At 50.1% G+C, this 12045-nt stretch overlaps 1 long non-coding RNA gene across 1 annotated transcript; it reads left to right on the forward strand.

Moving 5' to 3' along the window:
• Positions 1-4508: 4508 nt before the first annotated feature.
• Positions 4509-9479, forward strand: LOC138119362 (uncharacterized). Its single transcript, XR_011155479.1, has 4 exons — positions 4509-4630; positions 4931-5034; positions 5763-5874; positions 9003-9479. It is a non-coding gene; the product is annotated as an uncharacterized lncRNA (long non-coding RNA).
• Positions 9480-12045: the final 2566 nt, after the last annotated feature.

The raw sequence follows: 12045 nt of genomic DNA on the forward strand, positions 1-12045 counted from the left end.
TTGAAGGGGGATTTTAAGTGCTCTCAGCTTATAAATATTTCATCTTTCTTTAACAGGCGCTGTGGGTCTGCAGCCACTCGTGCACATCACATTTACCTCGCTGTGAGTGAAGCCAGGAGCTGGCAGCTTGCAGGAGCCAGGTCAGCACTTTATCTTCTGAGCCAGCACCTCTTGGCCCCACTTCCATCCCCAGATCCAAGCTTTCAGCAGCTTTGCAGTGAATATCAGGGAATATCACTCCAAGATGAAGCACAGCAAACAAAGGGCTGATAGAATGACAGGCAACCCTGGAATTAGCAAAAAAATCCCTTAAAAACCCACTTTTTGAGGGGGGGAAAATTCCTACATGTTTTATTAGAGTTTCTGTGACAAATTAAAATGTTCCTGAGAATGACTGCTTTTCCTGGAGCATGGAAGGCTCTTTCCCCAAAGTAAAATCATTGAAAGAAGAGGTGGGAGAGGAGAGAACCGATGAAGGATCACCTGGAGCAAAGAGGATTTCACTGTACACAGAGCCCAAACTCCAAAAGACTTGAGAAAGAAATGAGGCTTTATTGAGATTTTAAAAAAAGAATGTGAAAGAATGTGTTGATCCAGAGAAAATGTCACAATCTGAGGGAATTACAGATTAAATTAGTCCAATTTTTAATTCTTAAACTCTCGGTGCAGTTCCTAATGCTGGCAGTGCTGAGATCCCTCCTGCCCGGAGAGCCCATCCCAAATGTCCTCTTCCTGTAAAAGCTCTTTTCTGGCATTTTATGGAGTGCAGAGTTGCAATTTTGAGCTAAAAATTGAAGTCCAGGCCATGCCCTTTGGAAAGGCCACCCTGTGGATTCTGTGGATCCCCAGTGCCTGCCTGGGATGCAGGCGCCAGGCTGGGAGATTCTGCTGAACATTACAGTAAGGAAGGGTCCATAGAGCCAAGAAGGACCAATTAAATATTGAATTTTCTTGTGTGGAGAGCTCTCCAACTCTGCAGGAGCCACAGCCTGTCTGTCACCAGGAAACTTCCCTTAGGCAGCAGCAGAAGTGACGTGTGAGGATGTGAGGGAAGCACCGGGATGCCTGAGCAGGCATCAGTTGGTTTGGAGCTGAATGGGGAGTCCTGGGAACATCAGAGGCAGGATTCAATCTGTTGGAAGTGGGTGGCAGCTCCTCTGCCGTGCTGAGACAGGTTTGTAAAGAGGAAGTGTAAAAATAATAATAGGGGGAAAAAAATCAGCAGCGTTTAATGTGCAGGGGCTGAGGAGCATTTTCAACTTGGTCTGCAACTCCTAGGAGTAGTTTGGGTGCTGGAAAACCTCGTCTGCTGAGCTCTGCAGGTCCTGCAGGACATTCAGGGCCAGGTTTCACGGAAGGGTCAGTCTGAGGGATGGGGCTTTGCAGGAGAAGCTGCTCAAGTGGTGCTGCCAAGGTTGGGAAGTTGGATCTGTGCTGGAGAGATGCTGGGTGAGAACCTTCCACCAGACCAACACCGTGGAGTAGTGGAAGGTGTCCCTGCCTGTGGCAGGGCTGGAATGAGATGAATTTGAAGATCCCTTCCAACCCAAACCAGTCTGGGATTCCATGATTTCCCTTGGTCCTAAGCTCACCTTCTGGTTGCTCAAGCCCAGTCCCTCAGGCTCTGGAGATGGCAGAGGTGTCCCTGTGCTGGCAGCAGTGGATCCAGCTCTCCAGGAAGGCCCTGGAGCACCTGCAGAGCAGCAGACCCTGCTCACTGACAGCTCCAGATACAGGGGACCTGACAGTGGTGGCTCATCCAGGGCTGCAGGGGGTGAGGGAATCTGGGATTCGGTACCTGCAGGACAAGGTTTAACACAGCCGTTGGAAGGCACAGGAATCTACGCCCGGCAGAGCATCCCTAATCCCTGTGGGATCCCCACAGGACGGGATTTACCCTCCTCTCCACACTGCAAATCCCACACTTCCAGAGCCATGGATCTATTGGAGATCCATGAAGCCAAGAGGGAAGGAGGCAGGAGGAGATGGGCTCTGAGCAGGAGCTCAGCCTAGAGGGATACGCCTGTGCTTTAGTGCCTTGTCTTTATTCCTGGGCTCATGGGGTTTTTTGTTCCTCTCTGAAGGCGATTTCATACGAATTGTGTGTGATAAGAGGGTTTTGGATCCACCCACAGTGGGTCCAGTGGAGAGGCCACTCCAGGTTCATCTTCAGTCATGTGCCAAAGGTAAAAAGGTTCCTAGTCCTTGAGGTTCTTGGCCCTGATCAAGCAGGACAAGGGTGAAGCCATTATTTTTCCCCTCAAGTCCTGATGGTTTATTAGACAGTGCTCAAAACTGCAAATCCCCACTCCATCAAAGAGCACAGGAAGAGGACATTTGGGATGGGTTCTCAGGCCATGAGGGATCTCAGCACCACCAGCACTGGGAATAGCACTGAGAGCTTAAGAATTAAAAATTGGACTAATTTAATCTGTAATTCCCTCAAATTGCGACATTTTCTCAGATCAACACTTTCTCCTACTTTTTTTTTTTTTTGTAAATCTCAATAAAGCCTCATTCCTCATCATAATAAAATTTAGCTCTTTGTTGGAAGATTTTCACCAGCTCCACCTACTGCTGCTCCCGTCCTCTTCAACACTTCCTGACTCACTGCTGCTTCCCCTCCTCCGGATGGGGATTGGGAAGCTGCTTCCCAGCAGGGGTGGGTGCAGCCTCCCCTCAACCAGGTCTGCAATGGTGATCAGGAAAAAGCACAGGAAGAAGCACAGGAACAGGCCTGGCTCTTGCCTTGTGGAGAGGAGCAGAGGACTGGAAGGAGAGTGGAGCTGTCCTGTTTGGGAATGTTGGCAGGATGGCTTCCATGTCTTTCCTTTAAGGGGAGGGTCCTCAGGTCCAGAGTGCTTTGGGATAAGCCCTTGGTCATTCTCCAGGGATGAACTCCTGGTCATTCCTCAGAGATGAGCTCTTGGTCGTTCCCCAGGGATGAGCCCTTGGTCGTTCCCCAAGGACGAGCCCTTGGTCATTCCACAGGGATGAACCCCTGGTCGTTCCACAGGGACAAACCCCTGGTCATTCCTCAGAGATGAACCCTTGGTCATTTCCCAGAGATGAGCCCTTGGTCGTTCCCCAAGGACGAGCCCTTGGTCGTTCCACAGGGATGAGCCCTTGGTTGTTCCCCAGGGCTTTGGCTGTGTTTCCAAGGGAATGTTTCTCGCTGAGGTTGCTCTGGGTCTCTGCAGGTGACCTGTGCCTCCTGCAGCAACACCCTCAGGGCTTTCTCTTCCTTTACATTTCCAGTCCACATTCCCGCTCCAGGCTCTGAAGTCTGCCAATCCACTGGCACTTTCCTTTCCTTTCTCCACATTCCCCTCTGTCTCCATAGAACTCCACGTCCTGCAGAGGAAACTCCCAAGCTCTCCTGATCCAACAGAGCACTTTGAAACACGGATGTTTCCTTCCACTCCACAGTCGTAAAGCAGGAGACTCCAAAGGACAAAGTGCTGGATCCAGGTCCTGGATCAACAGGAGTTCACAGAGTTATTGATCTGTTCCTTGAGGCCATGGGAAAAGGGATTCCCCTGACAGTTAGGAAGTAATTGTTGCCTGGGAGGGTGGGCAGGCCCTGGCACAGGGTGCCCAGAGAAGCTGTGGCTGCCCCTGGATCCCTGGCAGTGCCCAAGGCCGGGTTGGACACTGGGACTTGGAGCAGCCTGGGACAGTGGGAGGTGTCCCTGGCCATGGCAGGGGTGGCACTGGATGGGCTTTAAGGTCTCTTCCCACCCAAACCATTCTGTGTTTCCAATTACTCAAAGCCAAGATGTTGCTTCAAAACAACTCAGTAGCTGTTTAACACCAACCTCCCATGGCTTTACTCTTCTCTGGGCAAAACACCCCGGCTGAATTCCTCCAATCTTTTCCCATATAATTTCCAGCCTCTGATCTTTGTCTTTTCAGTTCACCTCTCATCTCTCCTCTCTTTCTCACAGTGCATTGCCACGTGGGGATCGCTTCCTTGACAAGCCCTGAGGACCCTCAGCTCTTGCTGCTAAGTTGGGGTCAGGGGGAACCTTTGTCCTCCCCATTTGTAGGACACACTGGAAAGCCCAGATCAGCCTCTGAAATGGTGCTGCCACTTGTCAAACCACACTTCACTTTGGGCATTTCATCTCTCCTTGTCCTCATTTCTCACCTGCCTTTGCTGCACTTCACCTTGGTGGTTTTACAAGAATTTTCTAATTGGATCACCAGTTGTCACCATCAGCCCTCATCCAAATTTATCCACGGAGCTGAAAGGAGGTTTTTTGTTGCTTCAACATCATTGTGTGGTGCTGCTTGGGGTCTCAAGAGGAGCTGGTGCTTCCAGCATCCCAGGAGAGCAGCCCCCTGCCAAACCAGCAGCTGGAGCCCAGCTGGGACACCCTGGGCTCTCCAAACTGGAACAGATGTTCCCATTTAAGCTTTCAGCTCTGTCTGATCCCTTCCATCAGCTAAGCTGGTGATAAAAAGATGGAAACAAATAGCTGGCTCTTCAATCCCCCTGGAAATGTGGCACTATAAAATGAGCTAAATTGTCCAGCTGGAATCATTTTCCGTGGGGTCAGAGAGCCAGGAAAGAACCAAAAGATTGAGGAGCATCAGGAAATCTGTTCTTTACCTACAACGACAACAGGTATTTACCAGACAATAAATTTGTGGCCCCATTCTTGCAATGTCAATGAGTAATTTTATTATTCATCAAAACTAAATATCATGTATAAAGATGTGTTTGTAGGAGCCACAGAATGTGTGATTCTTTATTGCTAGGGGGGTTTGCATATTTTGTATTTGTAAAGCAGCATTAACATAAATTCCACCAAGTTCTCATCTATTGTCTGTGTGGGTGTTGCTCTGGCTTTGTTGGTGAAAAAATTTTTCAATGAGCTGGGCCCAGGACAGAAGCCTGACAGACTTAAATCCCTTTCTTGAACAGATTTCTGATATGAAATTCAAAGTCTAATGTTTTTTAAATTGTGCCCACGCTGGATGATTTGCTTTCAATCCCATTTCCCTGCTTGGAGGAGCCTCTCCTGTCAGGTAGGGTCAAAAGCCTCATGAAAGTCGAGGTCTATCAAATCTATCACTTCCCTGTGTCCATAGGCCAACGACCCCATTAAAGGAAGAGATTAAATTACTCTGACATGATTTGTTCCTGACAACTCCACACTGGCTGTTCCCACTCCCTTTTCTCCTCGCAGTGCTGAGAAATTGATTGGTTCATAATTTGCTCCAGTGTTCTTGAGAAGCTCAGGGTCCATCACTCCCCAGCTCCTCCTCTTGCCACCTCTGTCCAGGGTGACCTGTGGGTTATGGGAAACTCCCCTGTTCTTTGGGAAAAGCCTCATCCATGGCTTTCAGGTTGTAGGAGAGCCACAAGTGCTGGGACACAATTTTGGAGCCTGAGCTCATTCTGTGCGTCCAACATGACCCCTCAGTTGGAAATGGGGGGAACTGGGGGCCAGGGGTTTTTTCACAGGAATGCTGTGCTAGACTGGGAGCCGCTGGGAGGCTCAGGAAAAGCTGAAGGAGCTGTACAGCCTCTCAGCCTGGCCTTTCCCATTGCTGCTGTGGGCTGGAACCGCGTCGGCAGCGCTGCAGTCTCCGGCATTTTGGGAACGGGCGGGCGGTGTGAACAAACAGCATCTGCTCCTGCGATCCAGAGCCTTGCTGACGTCGGGCCAAAAGGAATTGTTGCTTCCCAGCTTTGATTCCAGCCCCCAGCCCAGCCATTCCCAGCCCAGATGACCCTCCCTGCTCCCACACAGGAACGCTGGGAAGGGGCTCAGCTGTGGTGCCGCCAAGGAAGTTGGAAAAGCCAGGATTTGCCTCGCTGCCTTTGGGAAGCTCTGGCAGCAGGACAAGGCACTCCTGCTAAAGGTGAGCATCCCTGGAAAAATCCTCCAGGCAGAGGAGCTGTCAGTCAGAGATGGGCAAACCCTGAATTGGAGTTCACTGGGAGGGAGCTCAGAGAGTCCCTCCCTCCCGGGAATTCTGCAGGGAAGGAAAGTTTTCTCCCTTCCTCCGTGTTGTTTCCAAGTTACAGGAAAAATGTGGGAGTTGGCACAGCCCCCGGGCAGGACTCAGGCTCGGGTGAATCACTGGATCTCTTCCCACCAACCCCACAGTGGTTCCCAGTGCCAGCCAGAGCTGAGTTACAACAAGATCTGTGGAAGTCCAGGGATCATGGAGTGATCCAAACCTGGATTTGGCTGTGTTTGGGGGGTCCTGATGCCCTCTGCAGCTGGGTGAGCAATAGAAGTGGGGCACAGAATCCCAGGAATTGCTGCTGGGGCTCTGCTGGCATCCAAGAGCATCTAGTGTGGGGAATCCCAGTCCAGGGAATCACTGCAGAGTCCGGGGCTCTGCATGGATACCAGTTAGGGCTCACAGGCACTGGGATTCCTGTCCATGTGCATCCAGGAGGCCACAGGGATGGGGACACCCTGCAAGAGCCTTTGTGACCTTCACCCAAGAGGACGGTGAGTGGCATTTTGGGAAGGCGTCACCTCCTCCTGCAAGTGTCCTCCCTCCACACACACAAATTCAGGAATGCTTTATGGGCAAATTTTCTCTCAGCTCTTCTTAACAGAGAAAAAGAGCAGGGAGAGGACTTGTGCAGTGGCTGGCAACTGATGGAGAGATAACAAACCTTTATTCTCCATTTGTTTGGCTGTTTAGGAGGGGAAAAAATAAGCAAGAAATTGTAGAGCATCGGGAACGTGCTGTTGGATGTGGCCTCACATAGATGTTATCAAATTCCTCCTCAGAAGTTCCTATGCTGCTGCAGCCAATGGAGACAACAAAGCTCAGAGCACCCTTTAAGGGCTTGTTTGGTCTGCAGGAAGCACCTTGGGAGCCAAACCCAAACCAAACCCTTTTAATTGGAGCTCCCAGAGACATTTGACTGGTTCATGCTGGAATCAGGTTTAGTCATCATTATGCAGAGCTAATTAGCAAGTCAGAGTCTTTTTTTGTCATCACCAAAGCATTGCTGCATTTAGAAATGAGATCCCCGAGATCTTCCCTTTCCCTGCCCTTTCCTGCTGCTATTCTGGAATTAAAGCTCCTCTTTCCATCACGACAAAGGATGTGGTGGATGTAAAAAAGTGTTGTCTTCAGCTCTTTCCTAAAATGTCAAAAACTGAGAAATACTTGGATTTCTTCCCCAGTTATTCTGTTCTTGGAATTCATTATTGCAGAAAAAAAATCTGGGAAGTTTTGAGCATTTTATTGGACTCCCGGAAATGCCTTCTTACCCCCGCAGCCTTTGGCAAGCAGGGATCCAATTTGTCACAACTTTTGGCTCAAAATTTCTGCTTCCAGAGTGGACTTCGGACAAATTTTGGTTTTGTTTGTTTGTTTGTTTGTTTTGTTTTTAAATTCCTGTGAGTCAGAGGCATTGGGAAAACATTTTACAAAGATTTAAAAAAATCCTTTCCAAAACAAGAAATACTCTCAGCTCCTGCTCTGTGTTTACCTGTCCTGCTGACACAGCAGTGGCTCCCCAGGTTTGTGGTGGCCAGGGCAGGAATTCCTTCCTGGAAAGGATGGTCAGGCCTTGGCAGGGCCTGCCCAGGGAGGTTTGGAGTCCCCATACCTGGAGGTGTCCAAGGAAGGCCTGGATGTGGCACTCAGAGCTCTGGGCTGGGGACAAGGTGGGGATTGGGCACAGGTTGGACTCGGTGATCCTGGAAGGCTTTTCCAAAGTTAATGATTCTGTGATTCCATGTGGTTCGAGGCACTGGGAATGATCGCAGTGACCATGGCAGGGTGATCCAGGACACTGGGGGATTTCTCCACTAATGAGCTGTGTCTCGTGGCCCCACTCTGGGTACAGGTGGGTGGAGCATGAGCATTTTTCCAATCAAAATTTTCTCTTTAGGGGAGAGGGAGTGGAATAAAGGGGTGATAGAGGCTCAGAGAATAACTCAAGGGAATTATTAGAAGGGAATCACTGGAAGTCACCTACCCCAAAGGCTGATCTGCTCAAAGCAGGATCAACTCTGAGGTCAGACCTCAAACCCGAGGTTTCTCAGGATTTTCTCCAGCCTGGTGTGGAAAAGCTCCCAGGATGGGGACACAGCCTCCCTGGACAGCCTCTCCCATGCCTGACTGTCCCCAGGGTGACAAATTACTCCTTGGCCACCTCACAGAGGGCTGGGACATTACCAGAGACTGCCAAGAGACCCTGGGAGTATCAACCCTGCTCTCACCTCACCCAAGGAACAGCCAACAGCACCTGACAGGGCAGGGCTGGAACTCTGGAGGACCTTGGGGAACCAGGAATGACTTGGAAAATCCATCCCACAATTCAAGGCTGGATGGAACCATTGAGCAGTGAGACTGAGAATTATTGGAGGTAACCTGCAAAGAAAGGCTGGAATAACTGGAGGGATTTAGGGAAGGAAGACTTGAGGGAAACATCACAGGCTGCAGATCCAGAAAAGGTTTCCATGAAGAGGAAGAGGATAATTTGCTCTGCCTCTTCATTCTGCTTAGGAAAAGGGCTAATTGAATCACACTCAGGGAAATTCAGATTCATCATTAAGAAAAGTCTTCCCAGTGTGAGGAGAGTTAAACACTGCCATCAATTTTTCCAGGGTTTGCAGTGGAGTTTCTTGCTGGAGGCTCCCAGGAGCAGGAGCATTTCTGCAGACGCCTTTGCTGAAGGCCCCAGAGCTTCCCTTGGGTCAGGGGGGTGGGAGAGGTGATTCCTTTGTGTTTGTTCCCCCCTGTTTTCTCTGGCTCTGTCATGCAGGTTTGGTTTGGGGGTTTTTAGAAGTGTTTATGCACCAGCTGCAACTCCAGACATCTCAGTACCTTTAATAATTGGATATTAAGTCCCTTCTGAAAACAAGATGGGTGGTCCTAAAGAACCTGGGTCCTTTAGACCCTAAACTTTTGATGCCTTTTAGTCTAACAAGGCCCTACATTTTCCACAAAAAAATCTTCTGGGAAATGTTGTCCTCACTGTAAAAATATATTTGATCTTCTTTTCTTTTCAGACCCCCTCCATACTCATTCTGCATTTATCTTGGCACTGCTTGACCATCTGATGCCATTTTCCTACATAGAAAAGTCACTCCAGCATTGTCCTGAGAGCCAAGGACACATTGAATAAATCAGGAGTTGTGGAAGAGAAGTGACCACAGCAATGAGGACTCTCAGTTATCTGTGCATGGCGATAGCAGTAACAACATTTAACCCCTTTTCCTGGATTTCCTTTGGTGTCACACAAGATTCAACTGAACTAATTCCTTATTTTCAGAGAGTGCCTCCCAAAAACCAGACCTAGACTGGACCAAGCCCTCCACTCTCAGGCTGGATCCAGGTCCAAACCTTTTGCATCTTTAACTGGCTGAATGTGGAGCAGCAAATGTGTTTCCTGTATTTTCCTTTGACTGTAAAATAAATTACCTCAGCCAGGGCTCCTCTCTCTTCTCCACAGCTCTGCCCAAGTAATGGAATTTTATTCCCATCATGACTCATCACAGCACATGGGGGTGGCCAGGCCAGGGTTCCACTGGAGATGGTGGGAATCTGGGGGGGGGGGGGGGGGGTTTGGAGAGAGATTTGGAGTTTAACATATGAATAACCAGACCATGACTGGCCAGGTGTGTCAGTGAGGTCCATTCCAGTGATGCTGGGCTTAGCTAACGCTGAACACAAGTCCCAGCAGCTCGAGGGAGGTGCACACTCAGTGTCTGCTGCCTCGGTTATAAAAAGGCAGCTCATGATTCAGTGTGAGAAGAGGCTGAGCACAGATTTATCCCCAACCCTGCCCTTCTTGCAGCAGTGCCACCAACCCACCACCACCACCACACGAGAGCTGCAGCCTGGTCCCTCTATTTAAACCCTGCCTTTCACAGGTTGCCTGTTTCCCTGCAGGCACTGATGTCAAACTTTTCGGGAGAATGGCATGGGTGAGATTTGCTGGCGGTGCATTTCTGGGACTGCCATCAAACTGATCTATTGCTGGCACAAACAATAAAAAACTGATTAAAACTCAGCCCTTCATAAATTAAACATTGTTGTCTCTGGCTGGCACGGCTGCCACTTGGCACAGGGCTGCAACAGCAGGGCTTGGTGCGCTGTGTATCCACACAGTGACAGCCCGGGGGGATTTATTCCTCTCCCTCATCACATTCCCAAATAAAAGGGGCATTGGAAAATCAGCCAGCTCCTGCACCCGCTGGGTTACTGGAGTTTGCAGAGCACCTGCCCCAGGTGAGCTGCTGGCCAAGCAGGTGAGGGATCAAAATTCTGCTGGCAGGGTTGGGACTCTTGATGGGTGTGGATCTTTTTATTTTGGGGGATTTGTATGAACTGGGAATGTTCCACTGGGGGACACAATGGGACACTGGGGGGGCTGCAGGGTGTCCTCAGAGCCACCCAGGACTAAAGCAGAGCTTCCTCTCCACAGGGTTTCATTGGAAGGGAAGGGATAGAGATTTCATTCCTTGATGGGAATTGATGCTGCATTCCCACCGGGAACGTCGCAGCTTCCACCCTGCCTTTGCCTGTGGATGGAGCCTCGGGAAGCACACAGGGACTGGTGCCAGCACAGCCCCTTTTCTCCTGGTGCTGTTCTCTCACTCCCACTCCAGCTCCTGCTCCGGGAAGCACCAGGAAGAGAGGGAAGCATTTGTCACAGCTGCCTCCTGTGCCTTTGGAGTCACCCGCGGGCAGCCCCACGCCACTGCAGGCAGCTTGCATGTCTCTTCCAAGGGCAGTGTGTGAGGTGTTTGCCCCTCTGCAGGGAAGGATCCCTGAGCTCCAGCATCCCCTTGTGATTGCCATGGGATTCCCAGCTCACCCCATGTGCCTGAGGGCTTTTATGACCCCTTTTTGCTCCCTCAGTCTCCTTTCTGCAGGTCCTGCATCAGGAGTCATTGTTAACCCACACAGGCTCCCTTTGCTCCACCCTGAGGGCTCCTGGGATTCATTCAGAATCATCATCACCACTTTTCCAGGTGTTTTTGAGCTTGTGATGCTCATAAGAAGATGAAGGCATTGGAGCTGCTGATGGGGTCAGTTTGTGTTGTAATCGCTAGATTTAGTTTAGCAGGCTGTAGCTTCCTGAGAGCTCAGCGGGAATGCTTAGGGCAGTGTGATCCTGGGGATCTGTAGTGTGGGGATCTGTTAATCCACCGCTTTTCCTATTTCACATGTTCCCCCTGTTCCCTGCCCTAGCCTTGGCCACTCCCTCGGTTTCTCCCTATTTGCTCCTGTACCCCAACCCCACCCAGGGACCGCCCCTGGGCCCTGACAAAACCACCTCCCACCCAGACCACCTTATCTCTCTACCTCTGGAGATCAGTGGGACCAGATAGGAGATTAAAATCCTCTTAAGCCACGTGGGGAGACCCTTCTCTACCTCTTTTGACATCACTGTGTTGTAATGCTGATAGCTGGCCAGAGCAAGATCGTGGGCCCATCTGAAATGGACTACGGGATGACAACTGAGTCGCGTTGCCCACGCAGCCCCTCAGAGCTCTTAGGAAGCTGCTAAACTAAATCCAGCAGTTACAACACCGTAGTCCATTTCAGACATTCCCACGATCTTGCTCCGGCAGCTATCAGCCTGTGCTAGTTTGAAAACAAACCAGTGAGAGGCACTAAGTCAGAATAACAATTTGATGGAAATCAAAGAAAAGGAAAAGAAAGTAAAAGAAAACACTGACAGAGTCAAGATACAACCTGAGTCCCTGTTAGGCAGGGTGGTGGTAGCAGTCTGGTGGAATGGTGGCTGCAATCCTCTGAAGTAGTGATCCTGTAGTAGAAGGGGTCTGCTCTTCCTCAGAAAGTCCAGCGGTGGCTGTGTAGCTCCTGTCCTCTGGAAATCCAGTGGAAAGAGTGTCTCTGGTGCTCAGAGTCCCAGATTATATCCACGATGGGATGCTTGGTTCCTCCCTCTGGGTGGAGCATCTCACAATAGGGTAATGAGTCATGAGGCCAAGTGTTGATTAGGCTCATTAACAGAAGATGGTCCGGAAGGAGTTATCTCTGAGTCATGGGACAGGACAATGATGGGCCATTAACAGCAAG

Source organism: Aphelocoma coerulescens, chromosome 15 (assembly GCF_041296385.1).
Source record: "Aphelocoma coerulescens isolate FSJ_1873_10779 chromosome 15, UR_Acoe_1.0, whole genome shotgun sequence".
Taxonomy (NCBI): domain Eukaryota; kingdom Metazoa; phylum Chordata; class Aves; order Passeriformes; family Corvidae; genus Aphelocoma; species Aphelocoma coerulescens.